General features: G+C 41.9%; 1 long non-coding RNA gene across 1 annotated transcript in view; it reads right to left on the reverse strand.

The window, feature by feature from the left end:
- Positions 1 to 25,691, reverse strand: part of LOC114567084 (uncharacterized) — a 77,192-nt gene extending 51,501 nt beyond the window's left edge. Inside the window, exons 1-3 of the long non-coding RNA XR_003694116.1 lie at positions 25,304 to 25,691; positions 5,646 to 5,689; positions 3,717 to 4,052 (exon numbers count right to left, since the gene is read on the reverse strand). This is a non-coding gene — a long non-coding RNA (uncharacterized LOC114567084). The remainder of the gene's footprint in view (positions 1 to 3,716; positions 4,053 to 5,645; positions 5,690 to 25,303) is intronic.
- Between the last annotated feature and the right edge of the window lie 1,326 nt (positions 25,692 to 27,017).

A 27,017-nucleotide genomic window follows, 5' to 3' on the forward strand; every position in this document is an offset into this window, starting at 1 on the left:
TAAGGTCGTAATCAGAGTACGCACAACTCGATTTACAGAGATGGATTACTCTTCTACGTTGAACATAACTCTTGGCATGCACCATGTAGCCTGGTTTCTTTCAGTGTGCTGGTTTGGCACACGCACCTAAAAGGTTACAGAATGAACCAATAGCAAAGCAGTGCCTTGACGAAAGAGCCACCAGGCGTGGAAAAAAATAAGTGCTTTTTGGGGCAACAGCAAATGGATTTCAAGTGCCACTGCCGGTAACAGATTTTGTGTTGAGGTGATGAAATGTAAATAGATTAAGAACAAAAGTGCTTCAATTTTACTTTTACATTTTATATTTCTTTCCCTATAGTTTCTTAAGGTCCTTATGGCTATCCAACAACTCATGCGGAGTAGGGATTTGCACTATTAACATGCTCTCTCCATGACTAAACATTTTCTTTGGAAGGAATGCTAAAAGGTAAATCATGCATTTCTTCTCTTGGTTGAGTGGCAGAAAAGGAAACCACCTCCTATTTCCTGAAGAAGTCAGATCCTGCCTGCTTTCAGAGTTTCTGTTTTCATCCTGAATGGCACCTCTGTCATTCACATGGCAGCAGCAGGCTAACAACTAATAAATCACTGCTACTAAGTGAGCTTTTCCTTTCACTGCTTGTAAACAGCAACTGGGCTAATTTATAACCAGAGAAGGCATGAGGGAGAAGCTAAAATTGGCTGTGGAGGTCAGACAGGTTATTTTGCGACACATCTTCATCTGGCAAAAAAAAGAGAACAAACAACTAAGATCATGTATAGACGTACAACAGATTAAAAAAATTAAATAAATTAAATACCTTGCAGATTTAAAAAAAATCCAGCATGAACTGTACCATACCAACTGACTTCATAGTGACACACAAAACACTGCAGTCTTTTTTTGAAGTACCTGTACTCCTATGAATTCAGAAACGTTTTAACTCACCTAAAATTACTTTTAATTAATAATGTCGTGGGTTTTGCTCCACGACATTATTGTTATATATATATAACAATAATGTCGTGGAGCAAAACCCTTTAGTAATAAAAGCTTTTAGTAAACATGATGACATTAACATGTTTTTGAGATATTCTATGTACTCCTGACAGTAGAATAAGCCATTATAAACCTATATAAAAGGTGGCCCATTATTATTTATTTAAATTTATTTCAAGAAATGTTTGATTACATTATATTTTCGATTTGAATGCACAGTTTTTTAAATAACAAATAAATAAGAATTCAATACATTACATCTATGTTATTTTGTCTTAGTTAGGAAAGTAATGCTTAGTTAGGAAGGTCTGGTGCCTTTACTCTCTTCCATATGGTGGAAGGAAGGTATAAGGTGGAAGGTATACAGTTTATTATTAATTCAGCAACGGTATCAGATCGGTATCGGGTATCGACAGATACACAAAGCCCTGGCATCGGTATCGGTACTGAAAAAGTCGGATCGGTGCATCCCTAATTGTGATTTATGATTTATAGAAATGTACCAGATGACTATCACTCCAACTGAAATATATAAACATAGCCAACAGCTAATTCTGGTGTCGAAAAACCTACAAAATTACATGACACAAAAAAACTCGACAAACCTCAGATTGTGCCTTGATGGACGATTAAAGTATTTTGAATGTAAAAAGTGTTCAACTGCCTTCCCCTGAACATCAAGGCACAGAAGGACTTGGGATAGCAGACAACACAGATGTGTTCCTGACTTCATTTGGGGATTTTTAGATTTGTTCAAGTGTTGAAAAATGTGAAACTTTGGATTTACAAGAAAGTAATCCACACATGTATCTTCTATTTCCCAGAGCTGAGCAGGCAATTCATGCTTGTACTTTCTGTCATGTTATAGAGCTGAAGCAGTAGCCACCTCAACTTTTTGACAGTAACTTGGGTCTACATTGTGCAGGTATGCAGTGTGCTGAATTATTAGATTGTGACCCACATGCCCAAAATAGAGAACTAGATTCTGCAGCAGTTTGTGTGTAATTATGAAGGAGTGGTACTGGCTGAAATTCAGCAAAGCTTCCAATCAAGCTTAGTCAGTTAAAAAAACATTATACTGCACAGAGAGCAGGCTAACAATACATTCATACAGGCACAACTAAATTCAGCAATTCTTGCTTAAAATACCACTTTTCACAGGAGAGCTGAGTCCATTAATGCCGGTCGAGACACGTCATTCCCATGTTACTAAGATGTCTAATGAAGGAAGGGAGCGAGGGAGGCACAGAGTGAGTCAGTCGGAGAGACGGGTTCGGATTTTCTTCAAAGAGACGAGGGAGTGGGGTCAAAACCCCAAACTGCCAACGAACCATCAAGGTGAGACACATAAATCACAGCTCTCAAGTTCAATAGCTTCCTAAAAGGAGTTCACTCACTCACTCACTCACTCACTTACTCAACTCAGTTCATTTTCACAGACTCGCACACATTCTCACACGCGTTCTTTTAGTTTGCAAATACATGAAAAGGAAATAGAAGAAAGAAGACTTTTCATAGTTTCTCTCAGTACTGCTAACTTGTAAAGAACTTAGGCAACATTATTAATTCTATATTATTTATTTTCATGGGGAATGTTACCTGCAATAATTCCTCATCACCATCATTACTGTAAAATATACCATACGTATTTAAACAGAAACAAGCGTGTAGCTTTAACGGCTGTATGCGAGTCCAGTGCTCAAGAGGGATCCCTTACATTTATCACATAATGGAGCCATTCAGTCGGCCTGCAGTAATGCATTAGTTTGCACTGTCAGCAACATCTACCATGACCTGTTTCTATGGAGATGAACCAACTGCTAATAATCTGCAACAAGCCACCTTTCAGCAATGCTATTCACAAAATCTGGATTCATGAAGCAATGCATCCTGGGCTGATTAAATCTGAAACGTGGCTCAGTCTTCAAGAAATACTGTGAACTTGGAATCCTAAGTTTCGGTCTGATTGCTTTTATGCTTCTATGGTATCATTTTTGTGAAAGAAAAAAAAAATATATATCTATATATCCTATTCATATAAATATATATAATGAGACAATAAAAGTGTGTAACAGCTGTTAGATGGTAAGGGTGTGTCAAAACTCTGATGCTCAATGTCTCAGAACCGCACTCAACTGAGACTTAAAAATTCCAAGCTTATGAAAAAGTGAAAGCACCGAGCAACTGTTTAAATTCATCCGCTAAATAAAGCTCCTACAAGCCAGCTGAAACATGCAGTAGTTTCCAGGTTATGAGGCAGGCACATGTTCCGCAGTGACAATGTCATACTTTAAAAAAAAAAAAAAAAAAAAAAAAAGTTTTCAGAGCCATTGTGCTGCCATTCTCCTTGACCCCTCCGAAATCCCTTCCCCCAGTCGGCCTCCACTCTACCTCCCTTCTCACTCCACCTTGACCCTCTAAACTTGGTGCAAATGTGAATGCACAAAGCCCTCCCGTATCACCAGGGCTGGCAAATTCATTGCAACAACGAAACACGAACGCATCGAAGGGAAGTGGAAGAAGAATTTGTCTTCATTTTGATGCGCAAAAAACAGAATTGCCAGTCCAACAATAAAACTTAAAATAGGTAACTGCTGCCAACAAATGAATCAAAAGTAACGCGGAGTCAAACACAGTGAGAATCCAGGCATATGGAGATTCCTGGTACAGAACTTCCAAAAAGTGCTAAGAGTGAGAAAGAGAGGGGAGCACTTACCACATAGATCCCGACATCCGAGCCCAAGAATGACAGATTCCTCTCTCGTCTATCTCTGATCCACTTCCAATTTTCTGAGCACCCATATGGCACCCCCCACCCCTCCGGGAGGCAGAAAGCCGAGAGAGAGTGCGACAGAGGGAGAGTCAAACACACAGGGAGAGAGAGATAGAGAGAGAGAGAGGGAGGGAGGGGGGGGGCGGCATTAGTCCTGGTGTGGAGATGGAGGGGACCGTTGCAGCTGTGCACCCCCGTCAGTATCTCCTCAAATCCAATCCTCTCCTCCATGTGTGTCCGCAGCACCGCGGAAAAAAAGGCAACGGAAACAAAGTGATCCTGTTACACACAGCCCGGAGAAAGGGAGAGAGAGAAACAGGGAGAGGGCGAGGGAGAAGGCGAGAGACACATAGGAGAGGGAACAGCAGGGAAAGAAAACAAGTGAGCTAGCTGGAAGGCCGAGGCAGCTGGAGAATAGCAGGTTCAAGTTTTCAGCGTTTCCCTTACAGTGTCGTAGAAGTGGGAGGGAACAAGCCTGAGCTTCAAGGAAATCATGCATAATACCTTCCAGCTTCTTTCTACCCCCACTTCTTCCTCTCTCTCTCTTTCTCTCTCTCTCTCTTCTCTCACTCTCTATCACTCCTCTCGGTCTCTCTCTCTCTCTCTTGTAATATGCCTGACTGCAACAACCCCCTCCTCCGGGCGCTGGAATGCAAGGCAAGAGTTTCAAGAGGCCCAGTTAGACAACCCTCAGAGTCAGTGCACCTTGACCCCCGGGTCAGACGCAGAGTGTGTGAGTGTGTGTGTGTGTTTGTGTGTGTGGCAGGGAACTTTAGTTGTGTCTGTGTGTACTTAAATTTGTGGGGCCCGCTTTGCCTCACAAGATCACATAACCGAACCCGGACAGCCACTTGACAGTGATAATACTGTGGGGACATTTACAGCACTGTAGCAAGTCACAATCACTGTAACACTGATTGGTGTTACGTGCACACAGTTGCTGCAGTCACTCCATGAGAGGAATTGTATTCGGCCGTTTCACATGTGGAAAGGATATTACATTATACTGAGCCTTATCGTTCCCTTTTTTTTTTTACATTTCTTTTCTCAGTTTTTACTGGGGTTTGGTTGGTGCTGAATCACTTGTTTGATTGAATGCATTTGAAGAAGTTGTCATATGTATATGGGCCATAATACTGGAGACAAACTCCAAAACTCCATGAATACTAATACCGAATACTGATATTAGTAAACAGAAGGAAGCCATTGCTAGTGTGTCTTACAACAAAGTTGACAACATATTCAAACATGCAAGATGCTATGAAAAGACACATTCTAATGGGCTCCATTGGAGCAGGTTAGTGGCAGTACAACCAACACAAGTGGACTTGGTTTTGTGTGGACGCTCTGCTACAAGTTTTTGAATCCCTCCAATCAGGCAGGTTTGCGTCATTTGAATCGGAGAAGCTGGTACCGTCTGCCAGCCAGGGCCCAGTATTTTGGCTGCTCTGCATGTAAAAACCTATTCTTCAAATTCATTCAAGTGTCCCAGCTAATACGGGTCTCTCTCTCTCTCTCTCTCTCTCTCTCTCTCTCTCTCTCTCTCTCTCTCTCTCTCTCTCTCTCTCTCTCTCTCTCTCTCTCTCTCTCTCTCTCTCTCTCATCAAGCCATACCTTTTCAGCAATGTTCACTAACAGTTAGAAAACATTACATTCAGACACACGGACCGTTTTTCTCTCACCAATATCTGAAATACAGATTTAATTGAATGATGGATGAATGAATAATTAAATCTATATAAACTTAAAATGTAACAGTGCCAGTACAGACATGTTAACAGTACTGAAATACAAAAACAGCACTTCACACACACTCCAACTGCTCAATAATATGACTGTAAAAAGCAAAGCAAAGCAAAAGAGGTCACTTACCACAGTTCTGCCTCAGCTACCACTGCAGCCAGGACAGCAAGATCCTGTTAAATGAATAATACACATGAAGCATCCACTTTCAGGACCCAGCTGGACTTATATCATGAAGTGAGCTATAACAAGGTTATGGGCCACATACAAGGAGAAACCTCACCCACACTCAAATGCTTACATAACACCCAGGCTCTATAGATTTGCATTTTTTATTAAGCTTGCATAACACAGTGAGTAAGATGTTGTTCCGGTGATGGAAGATAGAAAAATAACGGTTTAAAAAAGGTCTCAAGTATTAAAAACATACAAAACGCAATCTTATGAATTGGATTAATGCCTTGTCTTTTTTTATTTAATCAGTGGTGGAGGAAGTACTGAATCTCAGTACTTAAGTAGAAGTACAAATAACCAGAGACATATTTACTTTAGTAAAAGTAGAAGTACCACAATGACAACCCTACTTAAGTAAAAGTAAAAAGTACCTGATTTTAAATGTACTTTAAGTATTAAAAGTACTTGCATAACGATTATTCTCTTAATGTCTATATTCTAAAAATTAAAAGAAAAACAGTATGGGCTATGGCATTTCAATGAAGTTAGTTTTAGGTTAATGTAACTAGTTTACATTCTGACTTACTACTAATTCTGGTTATCTGTCAGTGTGATCTGCATGATGCTCGACTTTGCATTATTTCCCACGGGACAGTGAATGCTGCACACCTTTATTTAGCGAGAAAACAAGGGCTTGGACAACAAGTACGTGGTGGCTTCACAGTTGAGGAGGACTGGGAGTGTTTTTAAGATAAATATACGGGTTGGATATTTAACCCTGTGTGAACGGATGCTTCACGTATGATATGACCAAGCAGAGTATCAGGAGCAGCAGCAGTGACAGGAGCAGCGGTTGTAGCGGGAGCGGTGCTCGCCTGGCCAATAAACGCTATTGAAGGGCGGGTCTTGGCGTGGCCATAGTGGGATTCGTAATATCGCGAGCAGCACCGGGAGCTGGACGGCCGCGGTAAGGAAGGTGTTTTGGCAGGGGGAAAAACTGATCAGAAAATGTAACGAAAATGTAACGCAATGTTGTAGAAATGTAGTGGAGTAGAAAGTATAGAAGTGTAAAATGTAACGAAGTAAAAGTCAAAAGTATGCACTCTTGATTGTACTTAAGTAAAGTACAGATACAGTGGTGTGAAAAAGTGTTTGCCCCCTTCCTCATTTCCTGTTCCTTTGCATGTTTGTCACACTTAAGTGTTTCGGAACATCAAACCAATTTAAACAATAGTCAAGGACAACACAAGTAAACACAAAATGCAATTTGTAAATGAAGGTGTTTATCATTAAGAGAAAAAAAATCCAAACCATCATGGCCCTGTGTGAAAAAGTGATTGCCCCCTAAACCTAATAACTGGTTGGGCCACCCTTAGCAGCAACAACTGCAACCAAGCGTTTGCGATAACGTGCAATGAGGCTTTTACAGCGTCCTGGAGGAATTTTGGCCCACTCATCTTTGCAGAATTGTCCTAATTCAGTTACATTAGAGGGTTTTCGAGCATGAACGGCCTTTTTAAGGTCATACCACAACATCTCAATAGGATTCAGGTCAGGACTTTGGCTAGGCCACTCCAAAGTATTTTGTTTTTCTTCAGCCATTCGGTGGTGGACTTGCTGGTGTGTTTAGGATCATTGTCCTGCTGCAGAACCCAAGTTGTTTCAGCTTTACACGAACAGATGGCAGGACATTCTCCTTCAGGAAGACAGCAGAATTCATAGTTCCTTTTATCAAGTCTTCCAGGTCCTGAAGCAGCAAAAAAAGCCCCAGACCATCACACTGCCACCACCATATTTTACAGTTGGTATAATGTTCTTTTTATGAAAATACGCCAGATATACTTGGACACAACCTTCCAAAGAGTTCCACTTTTTGTCTAGAGAATGTTGTCCCAAAAGTCTTGGGGATCATCAAGATGTGTTCTGGAGAAATTGATAGAATGTTCTTTTTGCTCAGCAGTGGTTTTCTCCTTGAACTCTGCCATGCAGGCCATTTTTGCCCAGTCTTTTCCTGATGGTGGAGGCATGAAAGTCAAAAGTATGGGGCACCTCTTGATGAGTTGATTGTACTCCTTGGGAAGGTTCAAAGTACAGATATGTCACTGTGGTTCGCTGGAAAAGCTTTGAAATGGCTTTATAACCCTTTCCAGACTGATAGTACTTTCTTTCTCAATTGTAACAATGTGTATTTGGATCTTCTGGTGGACCTTACATTCCACCACTGAATTTAATGGCAATAACATTTTACAAATCAGTGCTAGTATGTTTTAACAAGGGGGCAATCAAACTGGTTTACCCAACAAATATGTTTTTGGGTCCTTGACTTTTGTTTAAATTGGTTTGATGTTCACCTGGTGACACACATGCAAAGGAACAGGAAATGAGCCCCATGTACTAAAGGCTTAGTCCCACTGAATTTAATACATTTTACAAATCAGCCCGAGGTTCAATTCCCGTTCCTGCATGTTATCCCCTATCTCCCCGCTTTTTTGTCCTAAGTTGTCCTATCCATTAAAAAGGCCAAAAAGCCCCAAAAAAACAAATATATTTGCGTCACTGTTTCTAGAGTCAAAAGAAATGCCTGCCTTTTTCATTTGAAAGTCCATTCTTATCAAACCATTGCCGTCTAACAGTAGCTCATGGAATGCAAATTAATTGGGATATTTCGGATTGCCTGTCCAATTTGGTGAATCTCCCAGACTAGCTATTACGAATTCGAAACCCTGTCGCTACACACAGCTGGCACAAGCAAAGACTGGAATGTACAGGGTGCCACCTTGGGCCTCATTCTGTCCTGACTTAAGCTGCTTCCTCTGGGTTATTTTATTCAGTCAGAAGGCATGTGTTTTTACAGTATTGTTCTGCTGACAGCCACATCTATTTACCTATAACCCAAAGTGACAGCCATGTACCATGGCCACAGAATGAATGGTCAGATTCTCATACCCTATATTAAACAAGAAGCAAGCTCTCTATTCTTTACTGGCAAAAAGCTCTGATTGGAATGTTCGCTACTGATGGAAACTCCTTTTGAAATATGTTTGCTTGTTACAGCGCAACTTTTCTTATTAGAAATCTAATGAAAAAAAAACACCTTCAGCATTCCTGATTCGTCAGCATGTAAACATTTCACAAATTGTGCAAATCCTCTGTCCCGCTTAAAAAAACTAAAATGCTGTGGCCACTGTCTACAACACTGTTTAGTTCATGTTATTTATTTTATCATCACTATATTATATTAATATTCAAAAGGTCTATTTCACTGTAACTACATTGCCAGGAAGGTTTATCTCCTGTCAGTTATAGGCCGGTTTCACAGCCGAAAGTTTGACCTGTCACAGAAGGACAGCTCAGCCGTGATTAACAACATTAATGATGGCTACATTCCATTTAGGCTAGCTGTTCCTTAGATCTTTAGCTCACTGCTAGCCGCGACTTCCGGTTATTCCTTTCACTAAACCAGCGTCTGTGAGAGATAGCGGTACGCTACAGTACAGACTTTTTTGGGGAAATGATGTGGGAACCCAACCAGTCACACTTGAAGTGGGATAACGTAATCATGTTAGAGCTAGGTCGATAAATTGGACAGGCAGATATTTTGGCAGAATTTAGCTTATTTTAATGCTAGCAAGGAAAACCATAATGGTGAAGTAGGTCGGTGATGACCCACCTTCTGTTTCCATGTGGAAATCTCTGATCTCAGAGGTCGGGTCTCTGGAAAAAAAAACGTGGACACCACATCAATTAAAGGACTCTTGCAAAAGTGGACGAGGCCGCTGGAACTTTTGGGAGTGGACTATAATTTGGACTTGGACAGATAATATGATGGACACTTGCCACATGTCTGAACTGGGACCAATGGCCACGGGGTTGACTCATCTAATTGTACTTATTGCTGTCACCATTAAAATGTGCTATTGTGCCGATACAGTGCCCTATTTTGTTCTAAAAAAAAAATGAATAAATAAAAAAATAAAAATAATAATTACAGACATAGCGGTATCAGTGTGTATGTCTGACAGCCGATAAGTAACAGCTGACCATAATAAAGAAACTGATGCACAGAAATGCCAAACTAGGTTTGAGGTCATTTAGAAGTGTCTCCATTACATAGTTTGTCCACCAGAGAAGACTTTTTTTGTTTACCGTAAAAATGTCTCACTCAGTATATCATGGTAGATCTTGTCTCTATAGCTTTACAGTTCAGTGAAAAAATGCATCTAAGGGATCTGTATCAATGTTGTTGTTTATGATATGTATTCATGCGAAAAAAATAATGTTTTTTAACTCCCAAATATGGTTATCAGTATTGGCCTCAAAACCCCTAAGTCTCGGTCAGGCTATACGTAGATCACAGCTCTGCCCTGTACTACAGAGGGATGGGAGTGGCTCCTTTCTATTCAAGTGTCCCAGTAAGCCATGACAGTGTGACAGTGAGCCAGCATGCATAATACCTGGACCATGAAACTGTAGCAGTTAAATGGAACTCAGCCATCATTCATTTTATTATCCACACCGGTGCTCTTCTCACTGTGACTTGTCAAAATGTCTTCTGTGAAAATGGTGCATATTTTCTATTTTTGGAGACTGGATAGAATGGGAACATCATTAATGTTCAACAGTCAACATCTCTGCTGAAAAAAACGATTAAATGATTTCAGCAAAGAGAAATTTGGTCTCATTAATATGTTTGTTTTGAATTGTAAAATGGTTTCTAATGTATAAAGTCTTATTTGTCACAAACTCAATAGGCTGAGTTTAACGTAGCCTAATGTTAACAGATTAGAAATTTGGAATAATTTAAAATGAATGTTTTCCACATATTTATATAATAACACAATTTAGCCTACATTGTTGTAACTGTATCAAATATTTCTCATCACCCCTATGTTGTTGTTCTCATTCCTATTCTTGTTCTTTTAACACTGCATGCAGCCTAGATGCATCTCAAGCCTGCTGCTGCCCCCCACAGGTAACAGACAGACATACCTTTCAGTACTTGTTGGTGGAAGCAGTAGAAGTCAGGTAGTGAAAATTCAAAGCATTTGACATATTCAGTACATGTTCAGTATTTTTACACATTATGAAAACAGCAATACATAGCTTTAGTCCTGTTTACACCTTTGTAAAGTATTTGTGTTTGGGAGAATGATAAGACATTATCTTACATAGTAAGTAAGTAAGTAAGTAAGTAAGTAAAGTTTATTTCTATAGCACATTTAAAAACAGCTTGCGCTGACCAAAGTGCTGTACATAGCGCATTAGCCACAGGGTAATAAAATAAAATAAGAAAATAAGAAAAATAAAATAAAACACGTACAAATCAGTGATTTAGGCTAAAAAGTACATCAAAAGACAAACACTTAATTACAAACATAGCAGGATAAGACAATTAAGATGCCGAGAAGGCCAATGTAAAAAGATGAGTTTTGAGCCTGGCTTTGAATATCACAATTGAAGGGGTATTTCTGATGTCAGGTGGCAGTCGGTTCCACAGCTGAGGACCAGCAACAGAAAAGGCTCTGTCACCTTTTTGCTTAAGCCGGGACCGTGGGACATAGAGGAGGCCTTGGCTGGAGGATCTGAGGGACCTGGGGGCTACGTGAAGATGAATAATATCAGCTATGTAGCTGGGGGCCAGGGCATGAAGTGCTTTAAAAACCATCAACAGTATTTTAAATTTTATCCTAGACTGGACTGGAAGCCAGTGCAAGGAGGCTAGGACAGGTGTAATGTGTTCACGCTTTTTTGTATTCAGGAGCAGCCTAGCCGCTGCATTTTGGACCATCTGAAGCCGTGCCACCAGAGTCAGAGGGAGACCAAAGTAGAGAGAGTTACAGTAGTCTAAGCAGGAGGTTATGAAGGCATGGATGACTTTTTCCAGATCATTGTATGACAGAACAGACTTGAGTTTAGAAATTATTCTTAGTTGGTAAAAACTGGACTTTACAACAGAAGATATTTGCTTCTCCAGGTTAAGATGGGAGTCTAAAATAACACCCAAGTTACGTGCATGGGGTTTAACATAGGGGGCAAGGTGACCAAGGTCGGCAGGGATGGCAGTTTTGGATTTTGAAGGGCCAGAGACAATAACTTCAGTTTTGTTATCATTTAACTGAAGGAAATTGTTAGCCATCCAGATTTTAATTTCGTTCCAACAGTCTAAAAGAGGCTGCATGGAGTTGCTGGATTTAAGTGGGATGTACAATTGGGAGTCATCTGCATAGAAATGGAATGAGATATTACATTTTCTGATGATGTTACCTAAGGGGAGCATATAAAGGCTGAAGAGTACTGGACCCAGAATGGATCCATGAGGGACATCATAAGACACAGGGGCAAGGAATGAGGAGTACTGGCCTATGGATACTGAGAAAGATCTTTGGTGGAGGTAGGAGTGAAACCAGCTTAGAACTGTACCCTTAATGCCAACCCACTGTTCGAGACGCTCTAGTAGTGTATCATGGTCTAGAGTGTCAAATGCAGCGCTAAGATCCAACAAGACCAGAATGGCATTATCACCTGAGTCAAGAGTGAGCAAGAGGTCATTTGTCACCTTTAACAGGGCTGTCTCAGTGCTGTGGCGGGCTTTGAACCCAGATTGAAATGGCTCTAGGATCTCTGTGGAGTTGAGGTATGGAAGCATCTGCGTTAACACCACCTTCTCCAAAATTTTTGAGATAAATGGCAGTTTAGATATAGGCCGGAAGTTATTATGACACTTTGCATCGAGGTTATGTTTCTTTAGCATAGGCTGGACAACCGCATGCTTCAAACATGTAGGAACAGTGCCGGTGGCAAGACAGGAGTTAAGAATAAATTGAATAGCCGCACCAACAGTATCAAAAGCATCTTTGATAATCTGTGAGGGGATGGGATCGTGTGGGGCTGTTGATGGTTTCATGTGCTTTACAATGTCCCATAGTTCAGTGTAGGACACTGCTTGGAATTGGTCAAAGGTAGCTGTAGTGATGGGGAAATATGGTGGGGTGTCAGATACAACAGGAGTGAACTGTGCTCTGATATGGTCAATTTTTACAGTAAAAAACTTCAAGAACTCTTCACAGCTATTGGGGGATGCCTCGACCTCTGGAGAGACTTGGGGGTTAACGATTGAGTTTATGGTATTAAATAAAATAACAATAGGTGGAATGCTGTAGAACAGCATTCCCCCAATTCTAGGGCGATGGAAATGTTTAGTTATAATGTCTGAGAAATGCTTAGCCCTGGCTTTTTTTGCTGCAGCTTGGAAATTGACCAGGGAATTTCTGAATATTTCTAAAGAAACTAGGAGGTGATCTTTTTTCCACTTACGCTCCGCTCTTCGACAAATCTGCCTGAGAGGGCGATTGGAATCATCAAGCCACTGTTGGGATTTAAAATTAGGGCGTTTAAGTTTTAGAGGGGCCACAGTATCAAGGATAGCTGAGCAAGATGTGTTGAAGGAGGATATTAGCTCATCAGGGCTCAAGAGGTGATCATGGGCAGTGATAACATTTCCCAAATAGCATTCAACGAACTCATTTGCAGTGGAAGAGTTAATATGACGAGCGTAGTGGCCAGAAGATCTGGCTGTATACAGTGAGTTAAATAGTTTAACATTGAACATAATAGGCATATGGTCAGAGAATCAATGCTTATGTTATCAATGGAAAATCCGTGGGATAAAATCAAATCAAGAGTGTGCCCCTGAACATGGGTCGACTGATTTATGTGCTGGAGGAGGCCAAATGACTCCATTACATGGCAAAACTCACTAACCAAGGGTTTACCTGGGCAACAGACATGAATATTAAAATCACCCAAAATCAACAAACAGTCATAGGATGTTGCATAGTGAGACAGAAGGTCTGAGAAATCTTTTATAAAATGTTTGTCTGATTTGGGAGGCCTGTAAACAAGTGCGCACACCAATGATGTAGTAGCAGTTTCTACTTTTACGCATTGTACTTCAAAGGAAGAAAAGGTCTCAGCAGAGAGTGTTTGTACTTTAAGCCGATTTTTAAAGATCAAAGCCACTCCTCCACCTCTTCCTGACCTCCTCGGTGTACTTATGAATGAACAGTTTGAGGGACATTTCGCCAAAGACAGATGTCTCACCAGCACCGGAGCCAATCCATGTCTCCGTTAAAAATAGCATGTCCAGATCACGTTTGGTAAAAAAGTCGTTTAAAATGAAGGTCTTGTTTGACACGAACCTACAGTTCAGTAGCGCCACTTTAGCCGCAAAGTAATCCAAAGGCTGTGGAGATTGAGAGCGTTATAGTGGGCGAATATTCAGGAAGTTCACCCCGCCGCTTCGGATGTGCAGTCTTGGTGTAGCTGCGGGTCAATCAAGCGTCGATGACCGAGCTGGAGAGATGGATAGATGACATAGAAGTGTATCTCAGGTCCCATGATCGGCGAGCCAAGTAGAGGCCTCTGCTTTCTGCAATGTCGATGGAGGACCGGCGAGATAAAAATTGCGCATGAGAGACACTCGCAAAACCCCTGATCCGCACTCGAACACCTCCGCGATTTCCTCGCTTCCTGCGCCGCTTCTTGCGGTGGGAAATGCAGCAGGAGAGCCGGCGAACGCAGTCCGCGGGAGAGTTGATGAACGTCGGGTGACATCTGGAGTGTGGGCCAAAGCGCCCAGTGGATTGTAGCTCTAAAGAGTTTTGGATATGTAGCAGTACAGAGTGATCATAAGTCCTTATGGCATCGGTGCAGTGCCAGAGCGACAACAGGAGGAGAACAGACAGACACAACAGCACTCGGGCAGGTAGGAGCTGACGGCAAGCCGACAAACACGCTGGCGCCATCTTGCCAACTACCCACCGTCTCATTAGCAGGATAGGAATTTGCAAGAAATGTAAGATATGCTGCATGCATGCTTGATGTCTCACTGTTTCTCATCTAACCTTATTGGGATTCAGCACATTAGAAGATAAATTCGGTGTTCATTTTCAAGAGAAAGGAAGATTTGTATCTGCCTGCATGCCCCCAAAACACTTGCAGTGGCTGAAGGGAACGGGTTGACGAGGCATCCGGGTGAACCAAGTGGTGGTCGACCGTCGGGATGGATGAGGAGGAAATGACCCACCAAGTCACCACTACATATGCTCAACGGCTACGGCAGCAGAACAGGAGGCCGTCCATGGAGGGCTGTTACAGGTGGGGTTGCCAAGGATATTTGGGCTGTCCTGGATACCGTGTTTTTGTGCTTTGAAGCTTTGGTACTAATCAACAGCGAATATTCGAAGCGTCTGTGGTGGTGGCCATGTGGCCATGGAGGGGGGGGGAACTGATCAGCTCAACATTTCCCTCCGCACCTAAATGCAACTTCATTTCACAGAGAAAGAGAGAAAGAAAAGAGACGGAGGCACTGTACTTTGTTGTTGCAGGAAACATTCAGCTGCTAAATAAACTCCCGGGCAGTTTGGTGCTTGTCTTTAGCTTTTTACCCTCATAGCGTTTTCAATCTTTCTTGTGGCGCCGATAGAGGCAGTGATGTTTCCTGTTTCCTGTACGGGACTCTCACACTGCCTCAAAACACACTGACATGTCTTATTGCTGGTTACATTGGGTTGCGTTTCTCCAAAAATGATGTCGATCTCAACTTTATTACAGTATTAAAGGAAAAACATAACAAAAAGCAAATATTCAAATGCCCAAATAAAAACAAATGCAATACCTACCCAACAAACGAATATCCGAATAATCGAATATTCGGATCCAGCCCTCAAGTACATGTCACCCACTATTAACCAGCATCAACACCACGTTGCCAGGCAAACCAGCCACAGTTAAACTAGGGCATGGTGGCACAATGGGGGAACTGCCACCCACAAACACATGGCCTCCCTTAACATCCTAAAGTGACGTCATTTTATGGCACGCACCTCGAGCCCGGAACATCGCAGCGCAGTGTTTCCTTTGTGCTGATTTGACCGTGGAGAGCTAATAGGACGGGTTGATGCATGTTCCTGCAAAATGTTGCAGTAAAACAATAATGGTAGTGTGTTTTACAGTGTGTTACGCCATGTTCCTGTAGTTTCACATGCATTTATTATTAGCAGAAGTGGTAGACCTTAAGCGTGGTTGGGTGCACTATCAGTGGAGTTCTAGTGTAAATTGATAGTCTGCATGTTGCTGTTCAAAAGAAGAGACAACTGCCTCGCTGGGTTTTACTATGAGTGAACCGCAGCTCTCCACATTATCAACGCAGTTTTATGTGGAACACGTTTCCTGAGCTAAAATGGACAGGAAAGGTCACACAGCATCGGTTTATTTGGGTCTCAGTGTGTGATGCCAGCCTTATTAGATTTCACAGCAGATAACAGATCTTCAAAGCTTTGATAGAACTCTTTCTATATACAGTATGGGAAAATGACATGTTTTAATACTACACGCACAGCAGGGCTGCACTCATAAACAGTCAGAGGAGGGTATGGACACAAAGAGACCGAGGACCATGGAGTATTCCCTCACAGACTTTGTACCTTACCTTCGCCACTTTTCCACACACACACACACACACACACACACACACACACACACACACACACACACACACACACACACACACACACACACACACACACACACACACACACACACACACACACACACACACAAGGAGATTAATAAACAAGGACAAAGAAGGGCATCATGTGCACACATTTTCACTGCGGCCATCTTATGAATATGAGCCTATGGCGTCAGATGTATGTTACAATTTGCGAGTGCGATAGAACATGCTCACAGGCAAATTATATTATTTCACATGTGCAGATATTAACTGCCACTCGCACGATAGAAGTCCTCGCGCACCAATTCAACAATTCAACAACCGAGAGTGGTTCAGGCAGCTGTGAGAAACAAAACATGAGACCAGATACCTAGAGATTGGCATGGGGTACTTTCCATAAGATCATCTCTCAATGCAAATCAAACCAGCTATTAGGCTAACTCAAATTAAACCATGCCAATCTCTATGGTGAAGGGTATGTGATGATGTGGGGGGGCTATTTTAATTCCAAAGGCCAAGGGAACTTTATCAGGATGCATAGTAGCCTGGATCCATGAAATAACTGGCCTTTAAAAATAAACATCTGCCTGCCTCTATGGGAATTTAACATAGGGGTGTACTTACTTATGCCCCCTGTATTTTAAGGAAGAACATTTATTTAGTTACGATACATTATTCATTCACAAAGAAAACTAGTGTTCTCAAAGGTTGGATTTTTCCTAATTTATTTATATTAAGGCATTAAGATCAATTTCCAAAAGATGATTTTTTTTTATTCCTCTTTTTAGTCAACTTTAGCATGGGTTCCTATACTCATGAGCAGCACTGTACTAGACCTTTAATTTGAATTAAATTCACCTTAAATAAAGCAAACCTAAGATACAGTAACTGCTGACAGGCTTGTCAAAGAAGTATGCAGCAAAATGAGGGAAAAAGCGGTTAAACCCCTGTAAACGTTCTGACATGTCGTTACAGTTATCAGTCTGAAGGCCATGCCTGAGTAGGACAGAGAGCCAAAACAAAAAGAGGTCCGGCTAGATACCACAAGTCTTAAATGCAATGGATTATGGGAGAGTTTAGGGGGAAAATGCTCAATATAAAAACAAATATCTGTAATGTAAACCTGGTAGTTTTTATTCGGACATTTTGAGGCCGACATAAAGTAATTTCCATCAAATACACTGACCTCCTACAATGGCTACTAAACTACATTCTCAAGGTTAAAGCCACCGATTGATTTTCATCCCGGGTATTCTGCTATTTTCTTTATCCTGTTATTTTTTCAGGCTCCATCTCAATGGTTGCCACTGAGGCATTGTTATCCAAGGAGAAACTAGGTTAGGGTAAAATTAGGTTTTAAAAGCAGCAGCAATGTTCAGGGATACAGACATCCATGCAGACAGGTCTGGATAAGTTGGCCACTGTGGCATTAGGATGTTCTCAACTGTTGATTGGTTTGCATGAAACGTGCTACGTAGTGATGCACCGATGTGAAAATTGTGGCCGATACCGATAACCGATATTAATATTGCTGTTATGGCCGATACCGATATTTACCGATGTTGATATCTCTGTATAGAACACATTTTTTATGATAATCAAATAAGGAACTATTTTCCAAAAGGCATTTCTTTTACTTTTGTGATTTATTTTCAGAAATCACTGATATTGTGCACCTTTACCTGTGTGCTGTCATCAGATTTTCAGAAGAAAATCTAAATATTTATATAAAAATACATTTTTAAAAGGATACAAGTGTGTCCTGAATTCACACTATGAATAAGCCAACCCTGAGTATTCACAATAAACATCTAACTCACTTGAGACCAAGTCACTGTATTCTGTGAACATTGTACAACAGTTCAAAACTTTAAAGTACAGTAGTAGGCCTTAAATGGCCAAAGCCAAAAGTATTGAAAGAGGTAAAATATGAAAATGGAGCCAGAAAAAACTGGACTGAACAGACACTGGCTTTTGCAGTCTGAACTGGAAGTACAGTAACTGCCAAGTACTTAAAGGTTAGGCCTCACCCTTGAAATTATAGAAATTGGTGCCTTCTAGGCCGAGATAAGCCAGAAAATGCGTTTTTGCTCATATGGATGAAAGACACCAAATCCCAGAATGCACTTGCTTCGCTGCTTAAACTCTACTCCCAAGCCACATCCACCTACAGACCGACAGTGAGGCAGCATTCAACTCAACCCAAATGTGTTTTATTGTCATTTCAACCATATACACGAAACAACATTTCACCGTGGCTGTAATGGTTACACATTTAAAATATATAAAAACGACATACGAAACAGGTATTACAGTTACAGTCAACCAAGCGCTAATGCTAGTATGCATTAGCTGAACTTTACATGTATGTGCAATAGCTAAATGTAGCAGATTATAAACACAGTTGTAAATTTGCGTGAAACGGTCGGCATTTACTAGTCACAAACTTCCCCAGCAGTTAGCATTTAGTTGGATACAAGCAGCTAATTTCTGCACAAGTCCGTGTTAACAAAATCTCCACTCTTACCCGGCGACATGTTTCCACAACAAGAAAAACACAGTAGTCTCTGAACTTGCGATTGGAGTTTAGTTTAAGTTGGATGTACTCCAGTTTGTTGTCTAATGAGCAGACACTTGCAAACAGGATTGATGGAACAGGTGGCTGGCTAGCGTTAGCTTTCCACCTAGCTAGGTTAGCTATACTCCAGCCCCCGTTTGCATTTCACCGCTGAGAATGTCCCCCCATGATCGCCGCCGCCGCTGCCCACTTCGGCCGCCGCCGCTGCCCACTCCGGCCGCCGCTGCTGCCCACTCCGGCCGCCGCCGCTGCTGCCCACTCCGGCCGCCGCCGCTGCCCTCTGGTCAAACTAACCTGTACGGCGGGCCGCAGCAACCGAACAGCATCCTCTTACTTCCGAACAATCATCTCTCCCCCGCCCACCGAGAGCCGGTGGTCTACTAAAGTTTCCAGTGTCCCACTTCGCCGCAGATTCAGTCTGCAAAAACCAACATCCCCGCCCACACTTTTTCTTCTTCTTCTTCTGATTTCAGCAGTATAGACGCTGTTAAGCGTATTACTGCCCTCCACAGGTCAGATTTAAATCTAAATTCTCACACACTCACATCTAAGCCTACACACGTCAAATACACAGGAATGATTCACATCGGCTCTATTCATCGGCCCTATTTTGACATCGGAACGATACCGATGTGTAAAAAAATGACCATATCGGCCGATATTATATCGGCGGCCGATATATCATGCACCACTAGTGCTACGGTAAATGGACTGCATTTATGTAGTGCCTTCTAGTCTTAGCGAATACTCAAAGGGCTACCATGCATGTGCCACCTGCTAATACACCCACAGAAGCAATTTGGGCTTCAGTATCTTGCCCATGGACACTTGCCCATGTAGACTGCAGGGACCAGGGATCAAACCAGCTATGCAATTCGAAGTTGGGATTTTTGTCAAGTCATCACTGAGAATGTATATTTTCCACGGTGGATTGAATTCAAAAATTTGTTTATCATATTTTATATTGCTTTTATTATCATGAGCTTTGAACTAAAAGCAGAGAACCGTATTACTGTATGTTTTCACCTTAATAAAATATTGAGTTGCTATGCTTTTTGTGTTTGTTTTACTTGCTGCATTTAAAAAAAAAAAAAAATATTTCCATAATATAATATTGAACAGAAATACATGAATTCAGCAATACAGCTTACATTTCTGACATACTATTTGATACAAGGGAAGCACATGCAAAGACAGGATTCAAACTAGGGACATGGCAGGGAAGTGTCTCAGACCACTGGTCCAAGCAGCTTTTAGTCCTGCTCCTATTTGTGACTTGGTTTAACCATGTGCTTGCTGCTGATACATATTAACCATCTTAAGAATTGGATTCTGATATGAGTAAAACCTGACTGAAAAAATAGACTGGTCATTTCCAAACATTGCGTCTTTTATTGAGATCAGTGTGTTTGAAAGCTACTATAATTAATACATCTTGGCTTGGCAGCCATCACAGCCAACATCAGTCATAGCAGACAACTTCTTCATAGGGACTGCCAACATCAAGTTTACTGTCACATGTATTGTCAAACTGTTGATCTAAAGGAAGGTTATTTGAGGACAAGCTCATAAATACCTTTAACACCGCTTATTCAGTCCTCCTTCCAAACAGCCGGAGGGTTTTAAATAAAACTAGATATGCCAAGATGAGTTGGCAGGAGGAACAATGCTCTTAGTGAGTTCCTCAGTGATCTGGGCCACAGGGTGGGGGAGGGAGGGCAAATTAAAGAAGAAAATTGTGGGCTGAAAGGGCTTGAGGTAATGATTTACGGCCTTGAGCTTCAGCGAATTTTTCTTCATATATTAAATGCATCGGTCCTTTTCTTCGTTGACTGGAGGCCAAGGCACTCGTTTTGCTGATTGTGACTTTGCCTAAATGGGAAACTGAATGCTGAATGTCTGGAGTGCTTTCCATGGGAGTGCTTAGTGCTCCGGATTGTTTGTGTTCGGTTCTTATTAGCTGCTTCTGAAAGAAGGGTATGCAATAGCACTTACGAGTTACATCATTAAGACTAATTAAGAACGTTAAGAAAGAGTTAAGAAAGTAATGCATTTTATTGCAGGTATAAAACCACATTGAAAAAGTAAGTAAAAAAAAAAAAAAATGACTAAAATTGAAAATATGCAAAAAGCCGCCACTGTTTTAAGTTGTTTTAAAAGGTAATTTCAAGAAAAACAGTTAGGAAACATAAGAGCACAGTGGTGGTTTTTCCACACACTGCTTTTGACTCTGCCACTCCCATCACACACTAAGCTCTAAACACTAAACAGAGCTCTTCTGGCTAGTGGACAAAGGGTCCACTGCTTTGTCACTGACAAAGCTATCATTCCCTTCCATAGGCTTTGTTTGTATTTGTCCTGATAGCATCACTCTATTTAGATAGGCATGATACAGATATCATGTCTCTACATTGACGATACATTGAACATATCACTATATGTTCATCACTGGTCAAATGAAGACAGGTTATGGTCTGCATAGTACTACAATCCCATAATCCCCTGGGACCATCTTGTGATGTCAGCTCTCCATCCTGTTGCAGTCTTATCGGGGGCGAACACATGCCGGGTCCTTTCCACATGTGCTGATTGAATGCAGACCATGGACACAGTGCCACGCCGTGTGTTTGGAGAGGAGACTGGTGGCACGTACTTATACTTTTTCAGCCAAAACTCCCAGGGTCTATTAACCTGACGCGCCGGATGGCTTGTTAACCCCATCATTGGTAACTTCATAAAAGGGCAGGCACTTTCAAAAAATACCTGGCAGGTGATTGGGTGAACCGTCTGTCTATCTGTCCATCATGTTGTTTTGAGCGAACAGTCGCGGCCGTCACACACCTAAACCACAGCCGTAGCTGCCAGTAGCTCCTCACCGGACGCTGACTGGTTGTTGGTCCCGCTGCTGCCTTTACTCAAACGCATTACTTGAAGCCTGACAAGAGGGATTTTCGTGCGATATGTTATAACGTGAGAATCCAGCTGCAGTGCAAGGTAAGGTGTCTATGACCAGAGATAACAAATACAGAACAAGGGCTGCATCACAGGTTCTACAAATTGCATCCCTGGTTCCTAGAGATCCAGCCAAGGAGTGGGTAGTGGGATGGTCAAGCATGAGGTGACCTCACTTCCCCTCGTCTTCAAACTCCCAGACCGCAAGGCAAGATGATGTGTTTCAACAAAACAAAGGCAAGTGACAGAAAGCAGGCCCAGTTTTGAGGTTGGAGTTAACTCAACAAAAAAATAAAAAATAAAATATATATTTGAGGAAAAAGCGCAAACAGACTACAGCCTGCAGTGAAATGCTTCTTTCCCCAGCAACCCAGCCAACAGCAACAACACAGCCAATCCCGTGAGAAAAGATTTATGCTCAACATCACTCATTAGCACCAGAAGTTGATTAGCGTTGCCCCTCGCCGACGGCCCAAAGAAGCAGATCTCAGCAGTTTGGTGGCGGCTGCTGGGCTTCCAGTAACGAGGCAGTCAGACCCGCCAGCTCACCTTTTGTGTATCCGCTGATGGAAGTCTTGTTTGGCCCAGCTGCATCTCCATGTGAGTGGCACCTTGAAGGGCTCCCCCCTCCCCACCTCAGACCCCTTCTCCCTGCATGTTTCTCATCACATCCCGGTGCAAGGCGGTAGCTGCTGTGAAACACCAGCCCCTGGCACAGAGCCCAGATGGCATTTTTCTCCCTGCACAACTTGTATCTGACCATAAAAGACACAGCGCAACAAGGGCAGGACTCCCAGAAAGCACCATTAAGTGCTAAGTGAACAGGCAGCCATTTGAAATCCCCCCCCTGACATTTTTTTTTGAAACCATCAGCTATTCTCAAACCTGACTATAAAGAGGCGCTTGTTAATTGATATTCAGTTCAAGGGGGGATTAAAGACCCACAGGAACAAAGGTGTTAAATGTGTGTTCAGAATGGCTACGTGAAGAATGCCCTCCGCTGCTTTCTATTCATGCGGCGGCTGCAAATTGCCAGACGTGTGAACTTGGGAGCGGTCTGTGCTCGGAGAGGCTTTTGCCTAAATCAACCAGTGCAGCTGCACTAGGCTGAGCTCCCACAGCACACTTATTTTTATGCGCTTTTCTAAAGTACGAATTCTTTGACAACCGCAAAATGCTGACTCAACTGAAAGGCGAGGGGAAGAAAAGACCGTGTGTACCATTTATTATCAGCAAAATTGAAACCACGGGCCGTTTCTTCTGCCATCCATCGGCTTCAAATGCTTCACGGGCTGTCACTGCACAACTCGCTCACAGTGGTGTGTGTGTGTGTGTGTGTGTGTGTGTGTGTGTGTGTGTGTGTGTGTGTGTGTGTGTGTGTGTGTGTGTGTGTGTGTGTGTGTGCGTGCGTGCGCATGATGTTACCAGCAACGTAACTCATGTATTCAAACTAGCGCTGTCAGTTAAACGTGTTATTAACGGCGTTATCGCAAACCCATTTTAACGGTGTCAATTTTTTTATCACTTAGATTAAGTTTCTTTTTGGCCATGTTGCACATGCTGTTGCAACAACTAGTAACGTTAGAAAAACTACAACATCACACCGGATCTAGCTAGACCGGAAACACAACAACGGGCATGCCGCACACACTTGTTTGGGCTCGCGAGCCGGCCAAAAAGTAGCTAGTAGGATAAAGTTACGTTTTGAGTGGATAAAATGGATGCCAATAAGATTCTGAATGGAAAGTTTACTTTTAAAAAGTTGCCAAATGGTTCCATTGACAAGACCAAAGTGATCTGTGCGTTTTGTCGTTGTGAACGGAGCTATCATCGCAGCACGTCCAGTCTGAAATACCACTCGATGCCGAGCACACAGCTGATGGCCGAGCACACAGCTGATGGCCGAGCACACAGCTGATGGCCGAGCACACAGCTGATGGCCGAGCACACAGTTGATGCCAATTCTCCGCCCTCCCCCCTTGTCAAAGCCAGGCGACAAAAGCACAAAGTCGACAGGCGACAAAAGCACAAAGTCCGACCCAAATGGATCGTCCACGATCCCAAACGGCACCACTGATTCATATTTAGATAATTTAATAACAGTTAAACGTAGAGACTTACTGATTGCTGCAGCTAAAAGCTAACGAATTAATCGTCAAGGGGGTATCTTTGGTGTCTTTCTAGCCTTTACAGGTGATTTTCTATCCAGCCTGGAACTTTTTTCAGGTTTGTTGAGCATTAAATCCTAACTGTTACATCCAAGATTTATCCACTTGATGTCCATAATTCATCACGTTTTCGGTCATTTCTGCCGCTAACTCCGTGCTACCGACAAGGAAATCTCCCATGATGCCTTTGTTTATGTTTTCAACCAATGGGGAGGCAGGTCCGTCACACATTACACCTTATATGGGCATCCAAGCGAGAACAGAGAGTATATAGTGGGAACGATAGATCCCTCCAGGTCAGAGATCGTCTGTTACCGTTCTAAACCATTCTACAGAGAAGCACTGTTTTGAGATTTGGCATACATTTGGGCCTTTTTTGAAGAAATGTAAATGGTTTGTCCTTTATATGAATTATGATGCTCATTATGTTTATTTTTGCACTGGATGACTCCAAATATGTAGGAGAACTGCTTAAGACAACATGCTTGTGTAGCATTGCTGTGGGTGTATCAATTCTAAATACTATTGGTCGATTAATCGTTATCCGCAAATACGGCACAACCTAGCTATTGGTAAAATCCACTATCGGTCGACCTCTAGTCTTGCCTCTGATGTTTCCTCACATATGATGGCGTTTCCCCAGTTTGGTTCAGCATGTTCCTGTTTTGAATGACATCATTTATGTCAATTTAGGGGTGGGTGTGTGTGTGTGTCTTTTTCACAGCAGACATGTTGACTTAGTAGGAAAAGCACAGCTGAAATTGATCACCTTAACGATGGCTCAATTCCATGAAGTGTCCCAGTAAGCTATTTCAGTGAGTCAGCATGCACAATAACAGGGCCTCTCCTAAGTGGAATGCAACCATCAGTAATGGTTTTGAATTCACCTGTGCTTTTCCTACTATGACATGTCAACATGTCTGCCGTGAATGCACCCACAAATTACTCATCCCTGCCGAAAATTGCATCCACCTCACGGGCAGTGCAAGGAAATGCTACTACTACTACGGAGAATGATAAAACATTGATCACTCTAATAACTTTAAAATATACGTATAGATTATTTATCACCAATGATGAACCTGACGCAGAAGAGTATACCGTTTTTCAACAGTACTTTGCCCTTAAAATCATTAGTTTTCCCTTGTGGATGCAATTGTCGGCAGGCATGCAAAACTCGGCATAACACCTGTACAGACTGCCTCCCCCTAGCTAGCTATTAGCTTAACCGGGTATTACCAGAGTGGGCGGCGCTAGCTACACATTTAAACAGGAGGGAACACTATTAAGCGGTTGACTCTTAATGCAACGACTTGGATGCCAACTGCCGTTAAACTCTAAAGAAGAAGAAGAATAAGAAGCGGTTGACTCGACAGAGAGGGGGTGGATAGTTTTTACGTACCGTATTAGTTTGTTAGTCCCTGGGTCCCAGGAGTCGGAGCCTCGGTTGTTTGGGCAGAGTGCCTTGAGTTAGCTCAGACGTTCCCGGGTCTTTGGCTAGCTTCCTGCAGGCATGATAGCTCGTCCAGGTGCTTCGAAGGGTTAGCATCAACGTTAGCTGTTAGCAGTGGATAGAACCTTGGAGCCAGGGCACAAGTTCCATTTTACTAAATTATTCTTGCTGCTCGACGAAACATAAGTAGTGAGAATATTTCCACGTGAAGAAACTTGACTTATCCACCACCAACATGAATGTCCAAACATTATCACGCATTAAAAATTGGCAGCGTAGAAAACAAAAGAAGTCTTGTGAGATTGGATTGACAGTTTTTCGTCCAATCACAATTTAGAACCTAAACCCTCCCATTTCCCAAAAAACACTCCTAACTAGCTACATAAAAGCCTCTCAGTAACGATATCATTTTGTTACTTAATAATAAAAATAATAATAATGTGTGTATGTTAGAGTAGGCCTAGTGTCAAAATTAACAGAGTTCATTTGTAACATACATGGTATAGTAGTCCCAACACAATACATCCACGGTCCCAACCTTATGTACTGTCTATGGTCCCAACCTGACTAAAGAGATATGGCGGCAAAATGGCTAGTAGATTGAATGAACCCGCACCTTTCTGTCACTACGGCAGTGGCATCCATAAGCCATATTACTAAGTTGAATCAGAAATCAGAATCAGAAAAGGTTTTCTTGCCACAATAAGTACAATCGTGGAATTTGCCTTGGTGAAAGGTGCATACATAAACACACATATTAAACATGAAATGAAATAAACAATAACTAGGCTACAGAAAAGCAAATATACATAAAAATTAACTGTTGCATAAAAAAAATAAATTAAAAACAGGCTGAATGGGTTGAGTGCAAAATTTGCAAAGAATAAATAGCCTATGTGGAATGGGCAGATAAAAACTCATCACTTGGAAGGCAATCTTCTGGGCAACGTCTGTGGTGAGGGAAAAAAAAAATAGTGACTTAAATGTAATCGTACAATACGGGATAAATCCACCTTCATTGTAACACACAATTATTTCTAACTACAACTCGGCCTATAGTAATTAAACTATAGTTGTAAGGTGGGGTGCAAAATCACAGTTGGTGCTGTTTCCATGCATTATTGCACAGATAATTGTAGCCTGACAAGTAGGGGTCTGGGAATCACCAGAGGCCTCACAATACGATATCATCACGATACTTACAGTATGTCACGGTACGATATTATTGTAATTTTAAACATATTGCGACATATGTGCGATATATATTGCAATGTATTACCTCTTTTCCAACTTCAATTTTTGTCCCAATTTCAAATGAAGTCCCCAAAAGGAAACTTTGCCTCGATCTGTTTTATCTAAAAAGATAAGTTTTTCTGTTTGTTCACCTCACTTCAATTTTATTGCTGCAAAATGGGATTGTCAAGCAGACAAACCGACCAACACATATATAATAATAGATGGATGCTTGGCGTCTGTGTATCGATACAGTATTGCCACGGAAAATATCGCGATATTATGCTGTATCGATTTTTTTCTCCCCCACCGCTACTGACAAGCCAGACCCACATCCAGATGTTGGATCTGGGAACTCACTATTGGCAGGGCTCAATCCGAGGGGCGGGATAAAAGGGTTGTCTTTCAAATTCCCCTCTGCACGTAATAG

Source organism: Perca flavescens, chromosome 13 (assembly GCF_004354835.1).
Source record: "Perca flavescens isolate YP-PL-M2 chromosome 13, PFLA_1.0, whole genome shotgun sequence".
NCBI lineage: Eukaryota > Metazoa > Chordata > Actinopteri > Perciformes > Percidae > Perca > Perca flavescens.